Source organism: Hyperolius riggenbachi, chromosome 6 (genome assembly GCF_040937935.1).
Source record: "Hyperolius riggenbachi isolate aHypRig1 chromosome 6, aHypRig1.pri, whole genome shotgun sequence".
Classification (NCBI taxonomy): Eukaryota; Metazoa; Chordata; class Amphibia; order Anura; family Hyperoliidae; genus Hyperolius; species Hyperolius riggenbachi.
In genome coordinates, this window is record NC_090651.1 from 32,224,901 (window position 1) to 32,251,830 (window position 26,930).

The window sequence follows — 26,930 nt, forward strand, 5'->3', positions numbered from 1 at the left end:
TTGGCTAGGACTTGTACTGGTGTTCAGTGGAGGAGTTTGGCTGTAAATGCAGCATTCTGACATGTACAGTACATTTGTTCTGCTGACTGCAGTCATGCTTAGCCCCCTTATTAGCCAGAGTGACATTTTGATTTGACATAACCAGAGCAACCAAGCAGATTTCTAGTTAACCAATGTTGCTCAGTTTAATCTAACGTTTGCGCAGCATGGTCCCATAGCTGCCACCACTGTCATACTGTTTATGGGCTCCACAAGCTTATGCAATAAGTGGAATATAGCAGAAGAAAAAAAAAACTCATGTTTTTCAAAGCTTTATTGAACACTTTAGGCAGCACAATATTTAAGCCACTAAACCCACATGGTCTCCCATCAGGCAGGGCACTGTCCAGAGGAGATGTAGACTTGGTGCGATGGCCACTGTACTGAGTAACCTGTAAAGACACAAGAGATTAGTGCAGCCCCATAGAAAGCAGATTAGATCAGTCTCACATGGGAAAGTCAGAACATCGAATTACATCAGAAGTCAGGGAGAGAGTTCAATGTAATGTCATCATGCATTCCCATAACGTGCCAAGCAGTGGTGATCAGTGTACTTACACAATGATGCTGATCCAGATAAACACAGCCTTCCAAACAGTCTACAAAAACACAAGTAGAAGTCATTAACATCTCCAGAAACTGAGCTGTATTGCCATCAATGTGGCCAGGCTGAAGGCCAAACACAAAGAGGAACTCTAGCCTAAACGAACACTGTCATTAAGTTACATTAGTTATGTAAATTAAAATAGGTAATATAATCTTACCCACGCTGTTTTAAAATAACAGGCAAATGTTTGATTTCATGATGGCAGCCATCTTCTGGTTGAAAGGAGGTGACAGGGAGCATGAGACAGTTCCAACTGTCCTGTCTCCTGAGCACCTCTCCCAGTTGCTAGGCAATGTGAACATAGGAAATCCCATCATGCTCTGCACAGCATCAGGGGAAAAAAGCCCGGGCTTTTTTTCTTTGATGGGTGAACCTTAGCTAAAAATGCAGCTAAAATTGATGCTTTGGTAAGAAAAACAAAGTTCTGATGCTGTGAAACTGTTAAAAACCAAGCCTTTTCAGTTCTGCTGAGTAGATTTTTAGTCCGGAGGTTCACTTTAACATCCTGCAACTGTTATACAGTATGCACATTGTGCATTACGGTGCACCCTCCTTCCCATTCAAGTTCTGAAGAATTCCCACTTGCACTACACAATTATCCTATCTAGAGTAACTAAGCCAAGACAAATGCAATGCTAACTGCAACCATCCAAAAGTTTTGACATTAGTACTGTATCTACAGATTAAAGCCCCAACCCAGCTTGATAGTTTTACATGAGCCCTTGCCTTTAGTCTAATATAAAAGCCAAAAGGGACTCAAGTGTACTAGAGATATATATATATATATATATATATATATATATATATATATATATATATATATATATATATATATATATATATATATATATATATATATATATATATATACACACACACACACACACACACACACTTACTTGGGACTTCAGCCACCTTGCCATTTCTCCAGGCCACTCTGGGCATCCACTAGCCATCCCAGTACTTGGAGTCACATGTATGGCCCAGCTGTGCGCCAGGATCCTTCTGTGCAGTACTATTGCACAGGTGCAGAATGCCCCCAGCCACAGGAGTGCATGGCCAGGCTACTCAGAAGTACCAGGAAGGGTAGCGGACAACTGGAGCGACTGCAAGGTAGCCCTCAGCCTGACGGCAGCACCAAGTATATAAGTTTGTCTCCATTTGTCTTAAATATCCTTTAAGACTTGTAAAACCACTACTAGGGCTGCTCTCTCCCAAATTAGCTAAAAAGGACAAGAGATTTCACATGTCAATGTGTGAATCCCAAGTCCATCATGCCAAGAACAAATGGACTGTGTAACCTCAGAAAAAAGTGGAACGGTAAAGGGTGAAATCAGTAGGAGTCATATGGCAGAATCGGTTTCATCACTGGTTACACAGCACAATACCAGACAGTACATATTCCCAGAAACAAGCAGGTCTACTCACCACAGGCTGCCTGCAGTCCATCCTGCCAGATCCACCATCACATGGGCAACCTGCAAAGCAAGAGAGCAGATCAGCACACTGCCGCCACTAGTGTGGTGCATGTCTCCAGTCACATGGCCTGTGTCAGGAGATTAAGATATCCTCAAAGAGATCAGAGACCTGATTCATCCAGTCATCATTCACAGGACAAAAAGGAGCAAAGAAAAAACCCCATTTCACTGACAAAAAGGCCCATACACATAGGTCACCCAACAGGATCAGGATCTGATCCCTCAGGCATTACCACGCTGAGCCTGTACAGCTGCATCAGCCAGATACTGTGCATTGTTGTGCAGGCTGCTGCATTGACTGAGCAGCCACCTTAGTTGACTTAGCATGTGTATGGGGTTAAAGTCATTCCACCTGCATTATACCATTGCAGACAAAATACCCAAGTAGCTTGGGGTGACCCAAAACTACTAGTAAAGCATAGTGGACTAAAAGCCCTCCTACTACTACTACTACTACAAGCAATGCTCAGTGTAGTTTGCCTTTGACATGAGCCAAGAAGGACCAACAGTCTGAAACAGGCTGTTTGCATGTTAGGTTGATGTGGATCTTAAACATGTGAACAATAAACGTGCTATATACACACACCAGTGGTTCTGGATGCAAGCCTGGCTTCAGGGGAATATACATTTGCATATTCAGTAGTGCTGCATTGTGGGAGACCAGTCGCTCACTTAAAGAGTAAGTGTCAGGCATAATAAAAAAACTATTTTGATTTTAATTTTTGGATTGCCTGATCAGCATCATCATTACTTGTTTACAAGATAAACATACTTTTGTTGATCAATGATCATGCCCCAGTTTACATGACTCATTTAGTACACAAAATGTGTTACACTAGAAGTTGCAGGGCATGCTGGGTTGTCTTTTTGCGTCTCTACTCCCCCTCACTTAACTAATGCATCCTGATTGGCTGAAGCCTCTTTCCTTCCTGTTTCCCCTCCCACACCTGTTCCTGATTGGCCAATATTTCTCACGCTGAAAATGCACACATTCTATAGTGAAGGGTGGGCAAATCAGGGAGGAGGAGACTAAGGGTGGATATTACATCAGGACTGGCTTCAAAATAGCCACCAGTAAATATGGAAACTGTCTGGAATAGGATTCTCTACTTTTCCTTTATAAAATTCACAGGAACCAGACAGTGCCATACATTTATGCAACTAGAGCAAGTATTTATCTACTTTTATATTGTTTTCCTGAGATAGTATGGCTGACAGCTCCTCTTTAATTATGACTGAATTATGGCAAATAGTTTCTGCTTTAAAGAGAACCTGTACTGAGTAAAATTATTTAAACACTTGAGGCAACTTCAATTGAACATTATAGTTACCTTGCCATCAGTTCCTCTCAGAAGCTCACCATTTCCTTCTGACAATGATCCCTTCCAGTTCTGACAATATTTTGTCAGAACTGAAATATATCAGTTGCTGTCAGTTATATATCAGTTGCTGTCAGTTACAGCTGAGAGGAGAACTGATGTGTCCATGTTTCCCTATGGCTCAAGTGGGCGATGTTACAGTTTAACTGTGTGCTGACCAGAAAGCGGTTATGGCCATTTTCAAAATGGAGGATGGAAAATTCCCTTGATCACAGTGGACAAACAGGATGCGGGAGAGGAGAAAGACACTGAGGTGTAGACTACATGGAAGGCAAGTATGACTTGTGTATGCTTATTTTAACTTTTAATTTTCAGTTCAGGTTTTCTTTAAGGTCTCAAACTGCCAACTGTTAGCGGCTGCTGCTGCCTGACAACTGTTGGCAGCTGCCTAGCACCTGCTTGCTGAGCACACAGTTCAACAGTCTGTGGTAAAAAGGCCCAAGAAGGCAAACTACACTGAGCAAACTGATAACACTGAAGGGTCAGTATGTAAACAATCTGGGAAGGGATTTCACAACATAACAGCATTACTCACATTAAGACCTGAATCAGTCTGTCAGCAGTTCAAGATTTGACCATAATCCCCTGTAAACAAGAAAAAATAAAATAAAATTTGAGATTATATGCATAAGGCCAACAAGCTGTGAAATACACTTTAGATGTATCAGATAGGAGCGAAAGACTGTTCTTCACAGAAATCAGCTGAACTATGTACTCATCATATACATCATGGCAACTGTTACATAGCAATCATTTAAAGGCTAGGGAGGCAGTGCAGATTTTCCTTGACACAAGTTACATGCAACTTGGAATTGGGCCAATACAAAACAGCATCTGCACATGTGCTTGGCTTAACAAAAACTTGCATGACCGGAGAGTTTGCATCTCACCAATACATACTAGGTATAGTCAGAGCCGGGACAAGGTCCTCCAGCACCCAAGGCTGAGACACCAAAGTGCGCCCCTCCATCCCTCCCAGCTGTCACACACTGATTGCTATTAGACTAAGAGGGCCGCAGGGCCCACAACCTCCCCAACACCTTAATATCTAGTTGGCTTGCAGTCACTGCCATGTATCCCTTTGTCTTATTTCTCTTTGCTTCAAACCCAATTAGGAATGACAGCTGAATGAATTGTGCGCCCCCCTCCTACACTGCGCCCTGAGGCTGGAGCCTCTCCAGCCTATGCCTCGGCCCTGTATAGTCACAATCAATGACAGGAAAGTTGTGCTTCAAATTGTGACAGCTCTATAGCTATAGTTTAGTGTAGATTTCCACTATGAACTTAGCTGACAATCTGATATAAGAATCAGGCCATAAAAAAAAACCAAAATCTGAGCGGGTCAGTGAAAGGATGAAGTGCAGTAGACTGGAAGACTAAAATCAGATTAGTTTTCCCTGGCAATGACTAACATCTTTTATTGGAACCAATACCAATATTTTTACTTTTAAAATGCTGTCCAAATTCTTACCTTTCAGAAAATAGTGGACAACAATCTGGCACTATGTTAACACCTAAAGAGGCAGAAAGAGGGAATCATGATTAGTACATTAATAAAAAGCACTGTTCAGAGACAAGTACGTTTCCTTTGAGGTTTCACCCATCAGAAGTAACCAATGATGCAACATCTCTACAATGCACATCTGCCATTTGGTTTTAGAGCCCAAAATAACTCAGTGGTTACATGTTGGGACTATGCCTTGGGCAACATTGCAGGGACACCACTTTACAGACTTTTCACTAGCCTGTAGGCCATGGACATGTTCTTGGAGTGAAAGACAGAACAGTTCCAAAAACTTACAATAGTCAACATGACTATTCTGAAAGTTTGCCTTCAATTTTAGGATTAGCTGGTCTTACATTCTGAATAGCATTAGAAGCACAATCATATGCAAGCCTGAAAAGGTGTCCAGTGTCTCAATGAATGTGACCAGTGTACAAGCCTGCCAGGCCAAAATAAAAAAAGCCAATATTTGACACTTTAAATCTTAGTGTGATGAAATTCTGCCATTACATTTTATGTAGTCATAAGACAGGTGTTAAGTCAAGGACCACTATTGCAAAAGTTTGATACATGTAACCACTACAAAGTACATTTCTTCGAGTAAAATAAACTATAAATTACTTTTCTGCCATCTTGCTGTAACTTTCAGTAGGCATAGAAAAGCAACAGAACTGACAGGTTTTGGACTAGCCCATCTCCTCGTGTGGTATTCTAAGGATTTTCTTTTCAAAATCACAGTGAATGCCATTAGCGCCGTCCAAACTGAAAAAAAAAAAAAAAAAAAAGTGTACAATGAGCAAGGAAGGCTGGCCAGCATCTTCATATGAAACCTTTTAAATGATTGTCTTTATAAAGAAGGCCATGCTGAGAATCCCCTATGAGAGATGTACTTGCCCAAAACCTGTTGGTAATGTCAGATTTCTACCACCTACTGTGACAGCAACATAGGAGAAAAGTGTATGGCTCATTTTGATCTGGAAGAAATGCTCTCATTTGTATGTGTAAACATGTATTTTCAATTTTTTGCAATAGTGGTCCTTTAACACTACTCGTAAAGGGAACCAGAGACGAAACACCCTTATGTATTTTACCATATAGATCAGTGGGAACAATAGAGAAAACACCTACCTTGCTTTCTGTTTCATTCTGCACTGCACAGCTTGCTTCTAATCAGCCCTGATAAAATCCCCAACTGACCATTCAGTCTAGCTTTGGTCAGGAATATTTATAGCTCAGTCTGTTCTCTCATGTCTTAATGTCCAAGCCTGCCCCCTGCTGGCTCTGCTCAGGAATTATAGCCGAGTCATAGCAAAGCCAGACTGAATGCTCAGTCAGGGATTTTGTCAGGTCTGATAAGCTGTGCAGAACGAAACAGAAAGCATGGTAGGTGTTGTCTCTAATGTTCCCACTGATATATGGTAAAATACATGAGGGTGCTTAGTCTCTGGTTCACTTTAAAGCACACCTGAACTTACAGGAGAGGTCAACATTTACTTAAACATTACCAGTTGCCTGGTTGTCCTGCTGATCCTCTGCCTCAAATACTTTTAGCAATAGACCCTGAACAAGGGTGTTTGAAGTCAGGCTGGATTAGCCACATGCTTGTTTCAGGTGTGCGATTCAGACACATGGTCCAGGCAACTTCTATTTTTTTTTTTTTAAAGGAAACCTATGGCAGCCTCCACATAGCTCACTTCAGATGTACTTTAAGCTGGAGTTCACCATTCCCATCCCAGCATTTCCCAGCCAGACACAGGACAGGTCAGATAGGAGCGAAAGACGTTCATCACTGTCAGTCAGATGAACTATGAAATCATTATATAGTCCTGTGTACAGGCTGGCATTTCCCTGGTGTGGTCACTGCACTCACCTGGTGTCCATCCTCTCCAACAGCTACTCCTAAAGGGGAAAAGGAACAATCTACTGTTAGGTGTTGCCAGACAGAATACAACACATTATGCCTATTCAGAGATATCCATTATAACATTTTACAATGACAATGCTGTACTCCAGAGCATCAGGGGGCCTCTTGCTGCAGAGGAACAGCCAAGTGCAGATTAAAGTCATCAGAAAGGATCGTGAATTTGTGTTCATGCCTTTAATTGTTTAGTTTGCACCCACCCAGCTTCTACTTCAGATCTCTTTGATAAAGATAAGCCACTTCAGTGGCAGATCCCAGCTCAAAAATTCATCTCAGTGGCAGAGCAGGCATGGATGGATAAAAGTGATGACTGACATACTAGCCATCATCCGACGTGTATGTCATTTTGATTTTCAAAAATATATCCATTTGTAATCTGACCAAAATATATATAAAAAAGTGGTCAACTGTAATGAGACGGATATGGTGGCTGCCATGTTTCCTTTAAGCAATACTAGTTGCCTGGCTATCATGTTGATCCTCTGTCTCTAATACTTTCAGCCATAAACTCTTCACAAGCATGCAGCAGATGATGCATTGGACATTGTCAGAACCGACAAGGTTAGCTGCATGCTTGTTGCTGGTGTGAGTCAGACACTACTGCAGCCAAATAGATCAGCAGGGCTGCCAGGCAACTGCTATGGTTTAAAATGAAGTATGACAGCCTCCATATCCCTCTCACTACAATTGTCCTTTAAACTAGGCCACATCTGAATATTTACCTGATAAACTTGCGTTTTTCGGTCAATTTTTATGTCTGATTGGGTTACCTTTTCTTATCCATTTACTACTATGAGGAAAATAAGAGACATGTCGGAAATGATCGAAACAAAATTGTATGGTGTATTCCCGCATTAGACTAAGGTGTCAGGCATTTTTTGGGCACCTGGAGTCGGATGTTTCATAACCTGAGGAGTCGGATGATTTTTGTACCAAATCCACAGTCTTGGGTAGAACTGGACCAAACTCAACAGCTGCGTTTGATTGGTTCAGTTGCAAGCTACATAAACCATTAGCATTTTCACAGTGGTGTCCTTGTAACAGCTGCAAACTAAGGGCCCATTCACACTTGCTAAACAAAATGCTAGCGATTGTGTTTAGTGCGTCTATAGCACTAAAACAATTGATGGAAAATCGCCTGAAAAGGGTGCAGGCTACATGTTTTGAGTTTGGTGAATCGCTGGTGATCAATGCAAATCGCCCAAGTGAGAACAGGCCCAAAAGTGCACTAGCACAAAAAAAAGTGATAGCGCTTGAGTGTTTTGCCAAAATCGCCATCGAAACTCTCTAGTGTTAATGGGCCCTAACAGAACATGAGGGAGCCAGCCTGACCATGTCTCTGGAGTACCCTTTGGCCTGTGTAAACTCCCACAAACCACACGGTGGTCAGTTATCTGGATAAGCCTCAGTGTCATAATAAAGGTGTCAGAAATCACTTCTGTCCACTACTCTTAAGAGCATCATCGGCTTATGAGATTTGTAGCAACTTGGAACCTCAGGAAGCACTTATCTGATGGCTGTGGTGAAAGCAAATGCTGTAAAGAGTCATTGCAGCCATAAAATTTAAGCTTTGTACAATACTCATTTCAGTCCTGTGTCTGAACTCCAGCACAAGCAGCCTCTGACCAGCAGGAGGAGGAAATGTGCACAGCAGAGTAGTATCAGTCATCTTCACACCCATATACTGTGGAGGAGCTGAAACTAACATTCTCAGAAGCTCAGATCTCCAGAGTAAAGCCATGTGCACCTAGCACAATTGTCACAAAGACAGGAAGGACTGCAGGTCTTGATTCCAGATAATATCTAAGCTTTTCCAGCTGGACCAGAGACATCTGCACATTTGCTAGATTTTTCACTCCAAGTGATTTTTTTTGTGTAAAAAAAAAAAAAATTTAGGGCCCATTTCCATGGGCAGTTGAACTGTGTGCTCAGCAAGCAGTTAACAGGCAGCAGGTGAGTTTGAGGCTTTTCACTGCCTAACTGCTTGTGGAAAAGGTGCCCTAAAGAGGAACTCCAGTGAAATGTAATAAAGTGCTTAATTTTCACAATAATTATGTATAAATGATTTAGTCAGTGTTTGCCCATTGTAAATTTTAAATCCCTGATTTACATTCTGACATTACATGGTGACATTTTTACTTTTGGCAGGAGATGTAGCTGCTGCAGCTACATCTCCTGCCAACAGTAAAAATGTCACCATGTAATGCCAGAATGTAAATCAGGGATTTTTTGGCAGTTGGAAACAGGTGTAAACAGCCATTTCCCACAATGCAACAAGGTGCACAGACAGGCAACTGCCAGGAGTACCATGGTCCTCAGTTTGTGGGAAGGGTTTCACCACAATATACAGTGCCCCCTAATGTTCTGTGAAACAGAATAGATTTCTAATTAATAATAAGCTACTGATTGAGATAAAGTTCAATTCTTGGTCAGAGTTTCTTTAAAGTGAACCTCCAGACAAAAAAAAAAAAAATAAAAAAAACATAAACAAAAAAAAATAAATCTACTCAGCGGCACAGAAAAGGCTTGCTGGTCAACAGTGTCACAGCATCAGAACTATGTTTCTTACCCAAGCTTTGTTTTAGCTGCACATGAGAAAAATGCGCAGGCATTTTTCCTCTGATGCTGTGCAAAGCATGATGGGATTTCTGATGCTCGTTGCACCCATTTTAATAACTAATGTAAGTTAATGACAGTAGGTTTAGGCTGAAGTTCCCCTTTAGGGTTTTTGTAGCTTTAATACTAAGCTGTACACATGCCCCAGCAATCAGCAAGTGCTTCAGAGTTCCTTTAAATTTGCAGATCCTAAAACACTTACCAATCAGGTCACTGATCTCGCTTGAGAAGTCTCCATCAGAGGTATAAAGCTCTAAATGGAAGATAAAAATGTCTGTCATTGGTGTCAAAAAAAAAAAAAAAAAAAAAAAAAAAACTACAACATGAAAGAACCCTGCATGATACACATCAGCTGCCATTTCTGTCTCCTTGAACGGAATCAAAGTGTTCAGGATGAAGCAAGACTTCATCCCAGCTGCTCCAATTGGTCAACTGTCACCATAGCGAGTCATGTGATCCTAGTGACAGGATTAGTGGTAACTGGTATTCAGTTTGCCTGATCCTTAAAGAGAAGCAAGCACAATTTGTTCCTGGTTTCTAATAGCTATAGGAGCATCCATGTCCCCCTTCTAGCTGTAATTGAAAAATTGGATCAAAAACCCATATCCTCAATGGTGCACCACACCACCATTAACTAAGTACAAGGATATAAAGTAAAAAAGTATTTTTGAAGAGACAAGTTTCAAGAGATCTTAAAATGTTAGGCAAGTTTTGTAAACTGTTCACAAATCTTCAAGCGAATTCATCTTTGCAAACATCCCATAATCCAGTACCAAAGACAGATGTTGCATTATGCAATTGTTAAAGTCCTCCTAGCTGCCCATTTATCCACAAGAAAGGTGTGAAAGGTGTGAAGACTAAGTCTGTGACTTGCTAACTTTTTTGAAGCAGTGTCCAATGTACGGTTACACCTCCCCCCAAAAAAGTTTGACATCTACATGTGTGCAATTACATCAGTCTTTAGTTTTTTAATATGGGCCACATTGCTGCATGCATTTTTAGTGTGCTATAGAGATGCCATGGGTGCTAAAAATAGTGCTTAGTTCACTTTAAAAGCGAACTCACATGCAACTCTGACTGGAGTAGTTCCAAAGAGCTGTTCAAATTAGCAGGTCAAAACAGCTTCACTTCCAAACAGCAGAACGACAGGCCAGATGGGAGGAAAGTGAAGGTTTGAGAATTTGCATGATAGATCAGGAATGGCAGCCTCCATGTCATTCATTACAGGTTATATAATATAGGTTTCATTTCAGAGACGTTGGTAAACATCACATGATCTCAGATGTCCCTACCAACATAATTTTCATCACAAAGTTTGACAAGAGTTCCCTGGATATGTAGGATGCCACATTTCCTTCTAAACAAGACCAGTTACCCGGCAGTCCCTGTAGAACTGGCTTCAAGTGAGTCACTGCCCTGAAACAAGCATGCAGCCAAATCGTCACTTCAGAGCACCTGATTTGCTTGCATGTTCAGGGTCTGGCCAAAAGCATTAGAGGCTGAGAATCAGTAGGACTGCACCAGGCAACCGGCATTGTTAAAAGGAGCTATGGCAGCTACAATATCAGTCACATTGGGTTCCCTTTAAAAACGCAATATAAAGGTCACTAGAAACATACCATTAGTGGACACTAGCACAAAAGCCCAGTAATCCATTTGCTACTTACACATCTTTTGTACAGAAGAAAAATCAGATAGTCTTCAAGGAAGCATGGTCCAATCTGCAGAAAGGTAGAGGTCAGTTAGAGCAGCCTATAAGGCACAGATAGGTACAGAGCTAGCACCTTGCTGGTTGCCTCAGAGAAAAATGGAACGGTTAGGAGTATAATCAGCTTGTATCATATGGCAGAATCAGTCTCATCACTGGTCACCAGCAGAGCTAGCAGTCAGTTTATAGTGTGAATAGTTACATGCTACATCACAGAACTGTTTCTCACCTGGAGACTTTACTTCCATCCAGATACCTGAAGAGATGAAGGCACAAATGTCAGAACAGCCAGCACTAGAGGGACAGGCATCAAAATACAGAGAGCTCTGAGGGTTGTGTCAGTAATAAGAGAGTCCACATGCAAGTTTCAGGTCAGACATTTGGAACATCATTAACCCAAAGAGCACAAGAGAAGGACAGCTGCTAGCCAATGGCAGAGACTTCTGGGAAACTCAGCTTGGCTTTCAGACTATCCTGCAGTCAATAAATAAGGCATGCCTACCTGACTAATGCTGGTTAAAGTGTACAATTTTCCGTGTGATAGATGTATCAGATTGATAAAAATTTCTCATCTGATATTACTCCTGATCTATTATGCAATTAATTTCTCATAGAAGTGAATGTGGGGAAAATAAAGCAAATATAAGAGCGCAACAATTGCACTGAAAAAAAAAAAATTATACTGTGTACCCAGCATAAGCCTTATGACTAATGCCCACCATGCAATTCCCCATCAGATGATCAAATCCATTTCTGACAAGATCCATCTGCTAATGCTGTGTTCCCTGGGGCCCTAAGCAGAGCATTCGCATAGCTAAAGCCCTCCACTTACCCAGCCTTCCCCTGCCACCATCTCCCAGTGCCCATACCCTGCAGCATGTACAGGCATACACTGCTGGTTCACATGGTTACTGGTAGATGACAGAAGCACAGAGTCAGTGATAGGGCCAGCTGGAGGAAAGCTGAGCACTGCCACCCCCCCCCCCCCCCCAAATCCTGCAATAGCAGATTTCCTCCAGTGGAAATACACCCCTGAAGCCAGTTCTTGTGATAGCCATAGGAGAGGTTTCACCTCATGTCCTGACATGTCAGTCTAGACTATGCACTTTAATGGGAACAACCTGACATGGTAGGTTCCAACCTTTCCCTACCATAAAAAGTTTTGCATTGTGTAGGCTACACCACAAAACACTTACCTCCAGCTTGGTGGACTTTATACACCATGGATTATGCCAGTCCCCTGTAAGGAAACAGGAACTTTTACCAGTCTGGTACATTCAGATGACAGACATACATGACATGTGAACAAGTCAGATAGAGCTAATAAACAGTCCTCCATGGGATGGTCAGCCTGTTAATAGCATCATCATTCTAACAGTTGCTTCTTAAAGAAATTAGTTGAAACTAAAGCCAGTTACTAATGTCTGACTAGGGAAACCATTCAGTGGGGTCAGAGGCTCAGCCTGGAAGGAAAACCCGACAGACAACATTCTCCACCATCAGCTACTCCGGCTCATGCTGCAGTCATTGAAACCACATGGTGATCGTGATAAGTCCAGAGCAAAATGCTTCATATGGAGGAAACACCAGAGCAGCTTAGAAAAAAAAAAAAAAACAAACAAAAAAAAAAAAAGGATATCAATGTGTTTGGCCAAGATCTCTGCACTTGGGATCCCTCAGTGACAAATCTTGAATTACTAGGGCCATTGCACACATGCAGGGACAGGCCGAGGCAAGAGGCTCCAGCCTCAGGGTGCAGTGTAGGAGGGGCACACAACTCACTCAGCTATAATTCCCCTATTGTGTTTGAAGAGAGAAAGGGGATATATGGCAGTGACTGCAAGCCAGATAACTAGAGATTAAGGTGTTGAGGGCGCCTCTTAGTCTAATAGCATAAAAATATAGCAAATTGCCATTTCCCCAAGTTCTAGGCTTTTTGCAAACATCCACTGCATGAGGCTGCCTACCCCAAGCTCTATAGCATACCCTGCACAGGCCACAGTCTATCACTGAGGTGTGTGCCATCAAAGCCAATCCTCCCTTTTCAGACAGTTGTAAATCCCAGCAACCCAAAAAGGTTCTGATCCCAGCAATTCGTTAGAAGGCTGGAGACATGTACATATAAACTATGAATGCTTTCTAGTCACAGGAGGGGAATAAGTGACATAGTTTAGCTATTCTCAGGAAACACAATACACAGTTAAGGCATAGAGGACACTTACTGATCCAGTCATCTTGAGGCCACAAAGTCTTTAACTGGAAGAGAAAGAACATTGCATTAGACTGACTCCTCCAATAAGAATTTCAGTATATTCTCTAACGTGAGACATCAGATAGGAGCGAAAGACAAAGCTCAGTTCATCACTGTACATCAGCTGAACTATGTGATCATCATTATGCCTCACAGATTAGATTCCCCCCACCTTTGCAGCCCTTCAAATGGTACAAAGCGATGCAGATACTAACATTTGTAGAGTGCTTTTCTCCTGTAGCACTCAGTGATTTAGAGCTGCAGCCACCAAGGGTGTGCTCAGTAGGCCATCCTGCAAGGTTAGGGACCAAGGACCCCTTATAAAAAAGGCACAGCCAAGCTTTAAACACTGAGCTCCTATAGGTCAGTGCCCTTAAACAGTTCACTATCTGGTTACATTGACTGCACAGCTTCCCTTATGGCTGCTCAAAACAGCTTTTCTTAATCAAGGCTTCAGTTAACACACCCAACATGAAAAATTGTAAAATTTAAAAAAAACTGCACATGCAAGCATGTATAAAACTACATTTGTTCCAAAATAAGATGCACTTGTTTTCCCCTATGTTGCAGTCACTTAGGTTTGTAAAGCTTTCAGGTTTTGAACCAGTTCAACTCATAGGGGCATCTTTTTTTTTAAAGCACTTCTTGAATGGTAGTTGTGCAGTCAAGCTGCTAAAACAGCTGCAAGCAAGTAGGGTGCTTTTGTAAATGTAAAGAAGCCCCCATGAGGAGACTAACTGGTCAAACCTGACAGATGTCAGATATTTACTGTAGGAGAAAATGAATTTGTGCATTCATGTGTACTTACACATGATACACTTAACAGTAGCCCTTTAAATAGTATATGGACAACTTAACCAAGAAGGCGTAGTATTGATCGCTATACTGCCACATACCTTGTGCTTTCGGGATCATTTCAGCAGGGACAGCATTGGCTAGATTGCTAGAAAGGAAAAAAAAAAAAAAAAAAAAAAAAAAAAAAAAAAAGCACATAAGACGACATACTAACTGCTGATAGAATATCAACCTAAGTTTCACAATATCAGACCAAATATCTTCTCTCATCCTTATTCAGAGAGATTCCCATTGATTGTATCAAGTCATCACGCATATCAAACACATACATAACAGAAATTATAAATAGGCCTTACCAAGGAGAAAACTGCAGCATGCTGGACTGGACGCCACACCTGAAAGAAGGCAAAGATTAAGTTACAAAGTAAACTAGTATAAAAAACAATAAATCAAAAACTGTGTAATGCCTCAGCATGGATACTGGTGGTAGATGCTCTCTCGTCATCCTGACAGTCAAGAGTAGCAAATAAGAGTCATCATAGTGGCATTACAACAACAACCTAGTGGAACCCTGGCCTGATTTCCACCTACACTACCAGGTCCTGGGGCAGATTCTCTGCATGGACTTCTGCTCGAGAAAATGCTGCTATCATGAGTTTGCAGCGATTTCCCTTGCTATGTTATGTACACAAGCCACCAAGCAGGAGCTGGCAACAGCTTGTACAGGGCTTATGGTAACTGTACAAGGGGCTCTAAAGAAAACCTAAAATGATACAAGTAAATTTAACTTACGTGGGGCTTCTACCAGCCCTTCTGTGCCATCACAGCCATCCTCCAGCAGCACCATGTTCAGTTTGAGCGGCTCAGCAAGTCGATGGCAACTGTACAGCCCTCCCACCCTGGTCCGCACTCCTGAAGCGTCCTACGTGGATGCTATTCTCATACTGCGCATACACAGGATGCTCCTGGCAACGGGAGCGCGATCAAGGGCGTGCACAATCAGGGCCACACAGGCACCCGGGCCCATCGACTGGCTTAGTTGCCCTAACCAAAAAAAGGGTCACTGGAGGATCACCCAGTGACAGTGCAGGTACAGGGCAGCAGCAAGGGTCTGGTAGAAGCCCCAGGTAAAGTTAAACTGGCTCCTCCCATTACTTTAGTTTTTCTTTAACCAGTACGTGGCATTTGAACAAGTACACAGTTACAAACCTTGTATTTCTTTACTTGAACAGCCATTCTGCATAGGAGCATCTCTAACCTAAAGACAAAAACAGATCATGACGACAAGCATGGAACTAAAAGGAAGCCCCTGTGTCCTAGAGGGCATCAGAGTACAAGTCCTCCCTCATCCTTATTCAGAGAGATTCCCATTGATTAACTTAAATCATCATGAACTGCATTGCTGTACTATACATGTGCATAATATATATATACACAAATACTTACCCAAGACTGCAGAAGCATGAGCTGTAGTTAATCCTAAGGAGCAAGGAAAAAAGTGGGAGGAAGTTAATATTTGATATGCTTCCAGAAAACAAAACAAAAAAAACACATACATACACCCACCCCCCTCTCCCCCAGTGCCCCTTCCATTGCAGACCTCACCAGGTCAGCATCTTCAGCAACTGCATGCCACTTGTGCAGCCTGGATAGTTCTGCACAGGTACAGAACTACTGCTCCTGCACAGAATGCTCCCAGCTACTGGAGTGCAATCACACTCACGCAGAAGATTCCAACCTGGCAAGGCTAGCCCCTGCAACAGAAAGGGCACCAGAGATGCAGCAAGTAACATATTGGCTACCAGGGGCTGGAGGAAGCCCCAGGTAAGTAGATTTTCTTTTACTCGTAACTGTCCTTGAAAGGACAACTGAAGTGAGGTACATGGAGGCTGCCATATTTCCTTATAAGCAACGCCAGTTGCCTGGCAGCCCTGCTGATCAAGGCTGTGAAGTCAGTACAAAAACCACCCAACACCAACATTTATGAAACCGCCAGCTCCAGGTACGACCCACCCCCCCCTAAAAAAAAAAACAAAAAAAACACTCCCAACACCACAGCCCTGCTGTTGATCCTCTGCCTCTAATACTTTTAGCCATAGACCCTGAACAAGCATGCAGCAGATCAGGTGTGACATTGTCAAATCTGACAAGATTAGCTGCATGCTCAATTCCAGTGAGATTCAAACACTTCTGTAGCCAAATAGACCAGCAGGGCTGCCAGGAAACTGGCTTTGTTTAAAAAGTAAAGTATGGCAGCCTCCTTATCCCTCACTACAGTTGCCCCATGTCAGCCTCCATATCCCCCTCACACCAGATTACTTTTTAACTGAAGCCACAATTAAGCTATCAATCTTGTTATCCTAAACTTTTCTCCCATAGGGGAAAAAAGGTGCTAGGACATTAGTTGAGTTTACAATTAGGAACTGCACCATACAGTGACATGTGAAAGCTGGCAAAACACAGTCAGACCTGTGCAACTTTATAGATACATCTAATAAATACAATTTAACAAGCACCACAAAGTGTGAATTAGCCATAGATGGATTGGATGAGGAAATGCCTGATCAGAGCTGTTGGTACTCATCACTGTGACTCAGCTGTCCCTACCAACATAGCTTTCATCCTCTCAAGCATGCATGCAGCCATGGCGGGCAGGGAGGGAGGGAGAGACCATGCCTGCAGGATGCAGCTGCTCCACCATCCACGTCCATCCTCAGCCTACACGTCTCGGCAGAGCTCCACAAGCAGCCCTGAGGTGCCCGAGTACACCATGAAGCTTCTCAGGACAATATTACAGCCATTGCCACCCCGCCTGGAAAATCCCCCACACTCACCTGCACAGCACAAGACCAGCGGGGAAAGAGACCTAAGCGGAACTGCCGCTGCTCCATATATGTGCTGCTAGACCCGGAAGTGACGTCACCGGCACGCTCAGCAGTTCTGTTACCCAGAACTGTCGCTCGCCTCACATGCTTCCTGCCGCCATTGACTTGGTTGGTAACGTGCAGTATAATCTGTTGCAATAATGCTAAATAGTTTGTAGGCTATGTACAAACGCTACATTTTCATTGCTATAGTCATGCTATTTTCCTTGCTATGAGTTTTGAATAAATTTGACTTATACATTTTAAAGTGTATACATAATTTGTTGCTGGTGTTAGAGTGACCAGATTTTTGTGGATCCAACCTGGGACGGGGAGGGAGGGGGGGGCGGCGCGCAGCGCAGGACTGAGGAGCGCGCATCGGCGAAGACTGGGGGGGGCGCGCGCCGCGCCGAAAAAATGGGCATGGCCATGACATTGTATGGGCGGAGCTAACGTAATGATGTAACAGCGAGGCATAAGAAAGCAGTGTTTACGCCATGATGTGGACAAACGAGACTTTGCATCATGGGTGTGAAGAAACTGTGTGATGCTAATAGTATACCGTAACCACAAAGCAGCAAACATAGCCATCTATGACCATTAAATAATAAATGCAGTAACAGTTACCCCGGACACCAGAAAATAAACGCAATAGGCAACATGTCAGCACAAAATAACCGCAATGCGGGCAACATGTCAGTATAAAATAAATGCAATGCGGGCAAACATGTCAGTACAAAATAAACGCAATGCGGGCAACATGTCGGTACAAAATAAACGCAATGCGGGCAAACATTTCACCAGAAAAGAAACGCACTGCGGGCAAACATTTCACCAGAAAAGAAACGCACTGCGGGCAAACATTTCGCTAGAAAAGAAACAATGCGGGCAAACATTTCGCCAGAAAAGAAACAATGCGGGCAAACATTTCACCAGAAAAGAAACAATGCGGGCAAACATTTCACCAGAAAAGAAACGCACTGCGGGCAAACATTTCACCAGATAAGAAACGCACTGCGGGCAAACATTTCGCTAGAAAAGAAACAATGCGGGCAAACATTTCACCAGAAAAGAAACAATGCGGGCAAACATTTAGCTAGAAAAGAAACAATGCGGGCAAACATTTCACCAGAAAAGAAACAATGCGGGCAAACATTTCACCTGGAAAAGAAACAATGCGGGCAAACATTTCACCTGGAAAAGAAAGCATTTACTCACCTGGCAGAAGTCTCCGGCCTCTGGCGCGCTGCTCCTGGGACCGTCTTACTTCTCCTGCAGTCTCCCGCGCTGACAGCCTGGCAGAGCAGGGCTACGGCAAGATGGCGCCCGAAGCCCTGTACTGGAGACACAAATAGGTCTCCAGTACAGGGCTTCGGCAGCCATCTTGCCGTAGCCCTGCTCGCCTGCCGGTGTCGGAAACAGACACCGGAAGAGGAGGCTGGAGCGGGGCTGCAGGCAATGAACTGGCACGGCGTCTATAGACGCCGCTGCCAGTTCATTGAGGAGAGAGTGGCCAGAGTCCCGAGGCCGGGACGTCCCGCTGCTGAAAGCGGGACGTTTCCCGGGACCTCATTAAGCCTGGGACAGCGGACCCCGAATCCGGGACGTGTCCCGGGCAATCCGGGATGTCTGGTCACTCTACTGGTGTGATCTTTCATCACTCTATCATAGCTCCCAACTGTCCCTTTTTCGGAGGGACATTCCTTTTTTGGGAGCCCTGTCCCTCTGTCCCTCTTTCATCCTCATTTGTCCCTCTTTCAGGACTCTGTCCCTCTTTCTATGTAAATACATATATTTCTATACTAAAAATGTGTTTGATTGACTCTAAACTTTATTCCCATCCTTTAAATTGATATATTACTAATTTTAAAATGCTACTATGAAGGAAAATTAACCAGGATAGAAAGGACCAGTGTGGTTTGAATTATAAAACAACATATTTTTCTTATGAAATTGTTATGGTATGCGTGACTAGAGGCATGGTGAGGGCATGGCCAGGGGTGTGGCAGGGGCGTGGCTTAAGTGTCCCTTTTTCTCATCTCAAAAAGTTGAGAGCTATGCTCTATAGCCACTTTTATTTTTTTTTTGTACCGTGCTAGCTTACAGCAAACCTGTGACAATTATTGGGAAAAAATCAGACACTTACCTCCCCACCACCAATCTGGTGATGGGACCCACTGAAGCTCGCTGGTGCACTCCAGTAGCAACAAGCTAACTGGATTAATTTTGTGCAGTAGTGATCTAAAAATCGATCCCCTTATCGATTAGGAGCAGATTGGGAGCAATTACAGTGATGTGAAAAACTATTTGCCCCCTTCCTGATTTCTTATTCTTTTGCATGTTTGTCACAAACAAATGTTTCTGCTCATCAAAAACCGTTAACTATTAGTCAAAGATAACATAATTGAACACAAAATGCAGTTTTAAATGATGGTTTTTATTATTTAGTGAGAAAAAAACTCAAAACCTACATGGCCCTGTGTGAAAAAGAAATTGCCCCCTGAACCTAATAACTGGTTGGGCCACCCTTAGCAGCAATAACTGCAATCAAGCGTTTGCGATAACTTGCAACAAGTCTTTTACAGCACTCTGGAGGAATTTTGGCCCACTCATCTTTGCAGAATTGTTGTAATTCAGCTTTATTTGAGGGTTTTCTAGCATGAACCGCCTTTTTAAGGTCATGCCACAACATCTCAATAGGATTCAGGTCAGGACTTTGACTAGGGCGGCCACTCCAAAGTCTTCATTTTGTTTTTCTTCAGCCATTCAGAGGTGGATTTGCTGGTGTTTTTTGGGTCATTGTCCTGCTGCAGCACCCAAGATCGCTTCAGCTTGAGTTGACGAACAGATGGTCGGACATTCTCCTTCAGGATTTTTTGTAGGACAGTAGAATTCATGGTTCCATCTATCACAGCAAGCCTTTCAGGTCCTCCGGGGGACTGGAGGATCGCTCAGTGACAGCTTGTGCACAGGGTGGATGCAGGGGCTCGTAGAAGCCCCAGGTAAGTTAAAATAATTTATTTCCGATATAGGTTCACTTTAAGCAATGTATGCCACAAGTGCCGTGGCTAAAACCCTTCATTCTTATCTTTCTTTACTATCAGAACCAAGCCCATTGGCTGCAGCCTCTCTCCTTGCACTACAGTAGGAAGGGGAGCTGAGAGGCACATCAGTGTGCAAAGAGGACATAATGACCTCCATTCACCATAACACATTGCCGTAAGGAATTTTATCTTGAAAAATTACTGACAGCAGCAGAGCCGGGACAAGGTCCTCCAGCACCCAAGGCTGAGACACCAAAGTGCGCCCCTCCATCCCTCCCACCCCAGCCGTCACACACTGATTGCTATTAGACTAAGAGGTGCCACAGGGTCCACAACCTCCCCAACACCTTAATCTCTAGTTATCTGGCTTGCAGTCACTGCCATGTATCCCCTTTTCTTATTTCATTCGGCTTCAAACACAATTAGGAATGACAGCTGAATGAATTCTGCGCCCCCTCCTACACTGCGCCCTGAGGCTGGAGCCTCTCCAGCCTATGCCTCGGCCCGGCCCTGGACAGCAGTGATTACTGATTTTTTTTTCCATAATTACTAACATATTTATGCGTGCAGGTAAAGGTCGGTAAAATAGTGCAGTAACGTGGCGGTAATAATAAAAAAATAGTAATTAAAAGTTTGTTTAAAAAAATGCAGAATTAGTGAGTAAAATACTGTTTTTTGTGGAAAAATTTCAAAGTCCAGAAAACACAGCTCAAAAGGCTCTAGACTGCATGTAATTAGATGTGAAGTGACAAATTAGCGGTAGGTACTCACAGGTGATAAAAAGTAGGTAATTATCGATAAAACAATGGCCTCAATTCTCAGTAAGTTACATTCGGTAACCAAATGTCGGAAAATTACCAATTCAAGTATAACCATGTCCACATTCAGGTTTTCTGCCTGAAATTATTGTTTGCGGAAAAATTGCAGTAAAAAAGTGATAATTGTGGTAACATGTCAGTAAAAATACCTAGGGCTTCCTCTATGCTGATCGCTCCGTCGCTGATGCGCCATCCTCCTCCACTGCCTGGTTCATCTGCAACTGGCCTAAGAAAATCCGCCAATCTGGGTCAGTCGTCGCAGGCGCAGTCCGGGCACGCGCGCTCCCATCAATGCAGGCACAGAACTGGAATACTTTTGGGGGCCAATTGCAGATGATCCAGGCGTCGGAGGACAGCGAGGGAGCAATCAGCCTGGAGGTGGCTGGAGGAAGCCCCAGGTATGTATATTTTTTTCTTGCCCCATCTCAGGTTTACTTAGGGCTCTTTCACAATAAGACATTGCGTTTGATGCGACGTTAAGGTCGCATAACGTGCCCCTAACGCATGTTAGTTTTGAAGTTGGACATTATATTGAACTGCGTTATGCGTCTCTTGATGCGTACTTTACGTCACATACTGATAGAACTAAAACGGTGCATGCATCAAATTAAAAGACAACAACATTCTAACACAGCTAAATACGAGTATAACGAACAGCATACTGCACTTTCATTTAACGTGCAGCGTTATACTCCAACGCAATGTGGGCACTGTGAACAGCCCATTGATTTTTAATTGCTGTGAGCTGTTCTGCGTTACGGGCTGCTGTAACGTGCGACTTTAACGTCCTGATGTGAAAGCAGCCTAAATTCCACAAAAAATAAAGTTAATGGAAAAAAGTCCATTCTTTAATCGTTTTTAATCAATTTTTTTTTTATCACCTGTAAATACCTGCCGCTGTTTTTTACTTCACATCCAATTACATGTAGTGTAGAGCCTCTGGAGCTGTGTTTGCTGGACTTTGGAATTATTCTGCAGAAAATGATATTGCAACTTTTTTTCACTATTTCAGTCATGTTACTGCAGTATTTTACTGAATGTGGGGAAAAAAACAGTACCGTAATTACCGCCGTTGGTAATATTTTGTTACAAATTTCTTTACCACACATGTATTGTGAATGGATGGCAATGCGCTCTCTTTTCATTAGGAATTTAATTTAAATCTAAATTAAAAATCTCTTTTTTTTTTTTTACCAACGTTACCACACTTTTGTCACTTTTTTACTGCATGTTTTCTAGAACCGGTAATTCCAGGCACGAAACATTGTGAACATGAACATGGTCATACTTCAGGCAGTAATTTCCAAATGTTGTTACCGAATGCGGTAATGCCTGGTACACATCATGCAATTTCCCATCAGTTAGACGGGTCGAAACGGTTATTTCCGACAGGTCCGATCTGATTTCCGATTACTTTTCTGATCAATTTTCAGATCACTTTTTAAACAATATCGATCAAAAAAAAGTTTGGAAATCAGATCACACCTGTTGTAAATAATCGATTCGCCCTGTCTTATGGGAAATTGCATGAGCGTAACTCATTTAGGGCGTGTTCACACTAGAGGCATTTTTTCTTTTTTTTAAGCGCTGGCGATTTTTTCAAAATTTCTTTCCTATGGGCTAGTTCAGATTGGGGTGTTCCGTCCTCTCTCCGATCTGAAAAGTGCTGCATGGACCATTTTCGGGGCGATTTTGCTACAATGGAAGGTATAGGAAAAACGCAAAACGCTCACAAAATCGCTTTGTGCAGCGATTGCATTTTTTTCAGAATAAATTCATTGTATTGATTCTTTTACGGGTCAAAGAGTTTACTTCCTGACTTGTGTCAGGGAGTGAATAAAAAAAAAGCCCTGGAAAAGCGCTTTTAACAAAAATGCACCGCCCACCTAAGCGCCGGGAATCGAAAAAAAAATTGTGTCAAAAAACTGTGTTCTTCTGATCGTGTTAGCATTGGTCTTTTTTTATGCGTTTTTTTTTTACTCCCGGCGCTTGGGTGGGCAGCGCTTTTTGTTAAAAGCGCTTTTCTAATTGCTTTCCCAGAGTGTTTTTTAATTCACTCCCTGACGCAAGTCAGGAAGTGAACTCTTTGACCCGGAAAATAATAAATACAATGGGCTCTATTCTCAATGACTTACCGCATGCGGTAAAGTACTTGCGGGAAATTTGCAACCAAAACAACACCATGTTGACATTCACAAAATTTTCTGCTTGCGGAAAAAGTGCAGTAAATGTTCGGTAGTAATGCGGAAAAAGTTCCGCAAAAGTCGGTATTTTCCGCAAAAAATCCAAATTCACAAAAAAATTAAGGTGCATTATTTCTGCGTTAGTTGCCGATTTTTTTATCACCTACAAGTAGTAGGTGATATATTTCGCTTCCCATTGATTTAAATGAAGTCTGGAGGCTTAAAGCCAATGGGTATCATTCATAAAGCATTTCCGCATGCGGAAATGCTTAACACCGGTGACTTTCCCGACCACTCAGCATAAGCCCCATTCATAAAGGCTCTTTCCGCATGAAAAAGTGACAGAGCGATACATTTCCGCCTTGTGCGGAGTTTTTCTAGATTAATCTAGAAAAAGTAACAAACACATCCATTCATAAAGATTACAGCAAGCGGTATCCGGAAGGAAAATACCGCTTGCTCGACAGTAGCGATAGGCGGGCGGAATACATATAAATGAATGGGAGGGACCTCCCAAGCAGCATCAGACAGAGCAGCGCAGGGAGGGAATCGGGCAGCTTTTAAGTTTCCGCATGCCTACCGCCACGCTACCGCCAGCTTCCTCCAGAAAACCTCCGCACTTCTTCCGCAACAGGCAGACTTCTTTATGAATGGCCACCCAGAAGTCTTAATTACCGGTTGCGGAGAAGAACGGTGTTTTCCCGCACTACCGGCAGCCTGTTTATGAATGATACCCAATGGGTACCTATTTAAAAAAAGAAAAAGTCAGATACTCACCTAAGGAGAGAGAAGGCTCGGTCCTAATGAGCCTTCCCTCTCCTCTCCCGGTGCCCTCGGTGCTGCGCTGGCTCCCCCGTTCGCATCCGCCGCTGCAGGGTCTTCGGGAGCACTCGGGCTTCCGAAGACGGGCCGCTCCATACTACGTACGTACGCGCGAGTGCGTCATAGAGGGCGCTCGCGCATGCGTAGTATGGAGCGGCCGCGTCATCGGGAGCCCGAGTGCTCCCGAAGGCTTCCGAAAGCTCCCTTCGGCTGCGGAAGTGGCAGTATTTGACCGAACTGGTCGAATACTGCCACGGGGGATCCTGCGCGGGACCGGGCACCGGGAGAGGAGGGGGAAGGCTCATTAGGACCGAGCCTTCCCTCTCCTTAGGTGAGTATCTTTTTCTTTTTTAATCTGGTAAACATTCACTTTAAGTGCTCTGCTTGCTGGACTTTGACATTTTTTTTTTTTGATCAATTTTTCATGCAACCTTTTTACCGCAAGTTTAATGGCTGTTTGCGCACTTTTTTTACCGCATGCGGAAAACATGCAGAAAATTTTTGTGAATGTTGAAAAAATGTGGAGATTACCGCTGGCGGCAATTTTGCGGTAAAAAATCCTTTACCGCATGCCTCGTTGTGAATAGAGCCCAATGTATTTATTCTTAAAAATCTAACGCAATCGCTGCATAAAGCGATTTTGTGAGTGTTTTTCCTATAACTTCCGTTGTAGCAAAATAGCGCCGAAAATGGTACAGGCAGCGCTTTTCAGATCGGAAAGCGAATGGAACGCCCCGATCTGAACTAGCCCATAGGAAAGCATGGTGTAAGCGCTTTAAGGGTAATTTTGAAAAATCGACAGCGCTTACAAAAATGAAAAAACGCCTCTAGTGTGAACCAGCCCTTAGAATGGAGGCCAGAATGTGGGAAGACACCTAGAAACTAAGCCCGGTGTGAGGAATGTAGGACATGCTGTAGAATGCACAGTATGGGAAACCAAAGATCAGCCACATCTCTCTTCTGCCTACTCTTCCCCACTCAAGATGGCCGCCTAGCTCCTCCCCTCAGCGTGTCGCGAATAAGGGGAGGGGCGGAGCACTTCCGGGTGAGGAGGCTCGGAGAGTGGAGGTATTTTGACATAGCACTTCCGGAGCGCTGTGTTCCGGCGGCGGCCCCGTCCCGGCCCGTCCGCGCCCCCGGAGGTAGGTGGCTTTCTGCACGGGGGAGGAGGAAAGCATGGGTGGGGGCAGGGCGCGGCACACCCCATCCTCCCGGGAGTGGGTGTGGCCAAGCTCTCATCGGCCCGCCCACTGCCACATTCACTGGCCCGAAAGCAGAGCCTGTGGGCACCCTGGCTTCAGCCTGGGGAGGATGGGCAGTGCTGCTGATTGCTGGCATGTGATGAGGTGGTAATGGCCCTGCAGGCAGCATTAGCAGAAGCTCAGCAGTGACTCCCCCAAGTCTGTGCTGTTGTGGCCACACTCATCAGATGTCACTGGCCCCAAAATCTGCCCCTGAGGGCAGCCTGCAATCAGCAGCAGCGGAGCCCTGCGTGGTGTGATGGGCAGGGGGCGTAGGAGGCGGCACGGTTGGGGCTCAGTCACCTGCATGTGATAAGATGCACATTAACACTACAGCCCTGGATTTGGGGGGAATCGGCGACTAATCTTCCCTCCCATGATTGGTCAGCTTTCGCCATCACCGATATAGACGTAACGCTGGCACTAGCCTGATCTGGTTATTTTCCATGGTGTCCATCAGTTCCACAGACGTTGCAAGTTGCTACATCGAACTTTGCGAAAAACTTGCCTCCCGCCCAGATCTCTGGATGGCATTCGGTATCCATCCCTGGCGTTTATTGCCTGGATTCTCTGTCACCTATTGAGATGAATGGAAGAGTTCATCTCACGTCAATTACAGTTCATTGCTCAAGCGCCGTCAGGCCCAGATTTACATCACAGGAGCCTATAGGCACAGATGTCCTGGCACCTTAAGCCGCATCTACACGCGTAGATGCGGCCACGATGTTCCTTATCAATCGAGCCGCTGATGCGGCTCGATTGAAGATCCGACAGGACGGATCTTGCTTCCGCCGATTCCCTGCTCGCTCCTCGCGAGGGGACAATGGTAGGGAATCGAGCGGAAGATAAGCAGCGCCGGCGGGGAATCGAATGCGGCACGCGAGCGGTGACGCTTTGGGCACGCGTGGGGACGCGTAAGAGGCGATCCGCCGGATCGCAGCCTCATCTACCCGTGTAGATGAGGCTTTAGACTTCTCCTTCCATGAACCTACAAACCCCACCAAGCTGCACCGCAAGTGTGCTGGCTGGCCAAGCTGTCGCTTCTCCCTTACTTCCCTTGCCCATCATAGGTAGCTACAGTTGCCCCTTAGTATTAGGTAGAAGTACCCTCAATCTTTAGTAGCTTGAAGTGCCCCCAAGTATTCGGTAGCTAGAGAAACATCTGTATTAAGTAGCAGAGGTGCCCCTGACTGAGGGTAGATCTCATCAGTGGAATGCAGAGAGCAGTGTGAGTAACCTCTCATCTACACTCTCATCAGGACCCTGCATAGGGAAGGAGTGAGGGAAGTGCTTGGGAAGGGGAGTGAGCCGCCTTTCTATCATCAGGCGCCTATAGGCACATGCCTACAGTGCCTTATGGAAATTCCGGCCCTGTGCGCCGCAATTGAGTTTTCAGTAATGCTGCATACAATGCTTAAAGGAAACCTAAACTGAGAGGGATATGAATGTTTCCTTTTAAACAATACCAGTTGCCTGGCAGTCCTGCTGATCTCTAGGCTGTAGTAGTGGCTGAATCACACACCTGAAAAAAGCATGCAGCTAATCCAGTCTGACTTCAGTCAGAGCACCTGATGTGCATGCTTGTTGAGGGGCTGTGGCTAAAAGTATTAGAGACACAGGATCAGCAGGAGAGTCAGGCAACTGGTATTATTTTAAGGCT

At 44.0% G+C, this 26,930-nt stretch overlaps 1 protein-coding gene, 1 long non-coding RNA gene and 8 other non-coding genes across 13 annotated transcripts in view; 1 reads left to right on the forward strand and 9 right to left on the reverse strand.

The window, feature by feature from the left end:
- Positions 1 to 298: 298 nt before the first annotated feature.
- LOC137520758 (uncharacterized) overlaps positions 299 to 26,930 on the reverse strand; it is a 45,894-nt gene continuing 19,262 nt past the window's right edge. For 2 of the 4 annotated variants that reach the window (XR_011021930.1, XR_011021932.1), the window contains 15 exons: positions 15,745 to 15,777; positions 15,508 to 15,556; positions 14,655 to 14,693; positions 14,400 to 14,446; positions 13,475 to 13,508; positions 12,449 to 12,492; positions 11,482 to 11,508; positions 11,212 to 11,265; positions 9,747 to 9,797; positions 6,878 to 6,906; positions 4,975 to 5,017; positions 4,039 to 4,088; positions 2,075 to 2,124; positions 598 to 638; positions 299 to 431 (listed from right to left, as the gene is read on the reverse strand). This is a non-coding gene — a long non-coding RNA (uncharacterized lncRNA). Of the gene's footprint in view, positions 432 to 597; positions 639 to 2,074; positions 2,125 to 4,038; positions 4,089 to 4,974; positions 5,018 to 5,628; positions 5,770 to 6,877; positions 6,907 to 9,746; positions 9,798 to 11,211; positions 11,266 to 11,481; positions 11,509 to 12,448; positions 12,493 to 13,474; positions 13,509 to 14,399; positions 14,447 to 14,654; positions 14,694 to 15,507; positions 15,557 to 15,744; positions 15,778 to 17,132; positions 17,313 to 26,930 lie in introns of all 4 variants that reach the window. The other 2 variants (XR_011021933.1, XR_011021931.1) reach the window with 2 other exon arrangements.
- Positions 1,945 to 2,020, reverse strand: LOC137523181 (small nucleolar RNA SNORD47). The gene has a single exon (XR_011022543.1). It is a non-coding gene; the product is annotated as a small nucleolar RNA SNORD47 (small nucleolar RNA).
- LOC137523187 (small nucleolar RNA snR60/Z15/Z230/Z193/J17) lies at positions 4,160 to 4,234 on the reverse strand. Its single transcript, XR_011022549.1, has one exon. It is a non-coding gene; the product is annotated as a small nucleolar RNA snR60/Z15/Z230/Z193/J17 (small nucleolar RNA).
- LOC137523200 (small nucleolar RNA SNORD75) lies at positions 8,330 to 8,397 on the reverse strand. Its single transcript, XR_011022562.1, has one exon. It is a non-coding gene; the product is annotated as a small nucleolar RNA SNORD75 (small nucleolar RNA).
- Positions 10,787 to 10,865, reverse strand: LOC137523183 (small nucleolar RNA SNORD74). Its single transcript, XR_011022545.1, has one exon. It is a non-coding gene; the product is annotated as a small nucleolar RNA SNORD74 (small nucleolar RNA).
- On the reverse strand, positions 11,339 to 11,413 carry LOC137523182 (small nucleolar RNA SNORD47). The gene has a single exon (XR_011022544.1). It is a non-coding gene; the product is annotated as a small nucleolar RNA SNORD47 (small nucleolar RNA).
- LOC137523196 (small nucleolar RNA SNORD78) lies at positions 11,587 to 11,652 on the reverse strand. The gene has a single exon (XR_011022558.1). It is a non-coding gene; the product is annotated as a small nucleolar RNA SNORD78 (small nucleolar RNA).
- Positions 13,574 to 13,657, reverse strand: LOC137523188 (small nucleolar RNA snR60/Z15/Z230/Z193/J17). The gene has a single exon (XR_011022550.1). It is a non-coding gene; the product is annotated as a small nucleolar RNA snR60/Z15/Z230/Z193/J17 (small nucleolar RNA).
- LOC137523185 (small nucleolar RNA SNORD74) lies at positions 16,857 to 16,934 on the reverse strand. The gene has a single exon (XR_011022547.1). It is a non-coding gene; the product is annotated as a small nucleolar RNA SNORD74 (small nucleolar RNA).
- Positions 25,116 to 26,930, forward strand: part of ZBTB37 (zinc finger and BTB domain containing 37) — a 34,376-nt gene continuing 32,561 nt past the window's right edge. The window contains exon 1 of the mRNA XM_068239079.1: positions 25,116 to 25,171. The gene's annotated coding sequence lies outside the window, so the exon portion shown is untranslated. The remainder of the gene's footprint in view (positions 25,172 to 26,930) is intronic.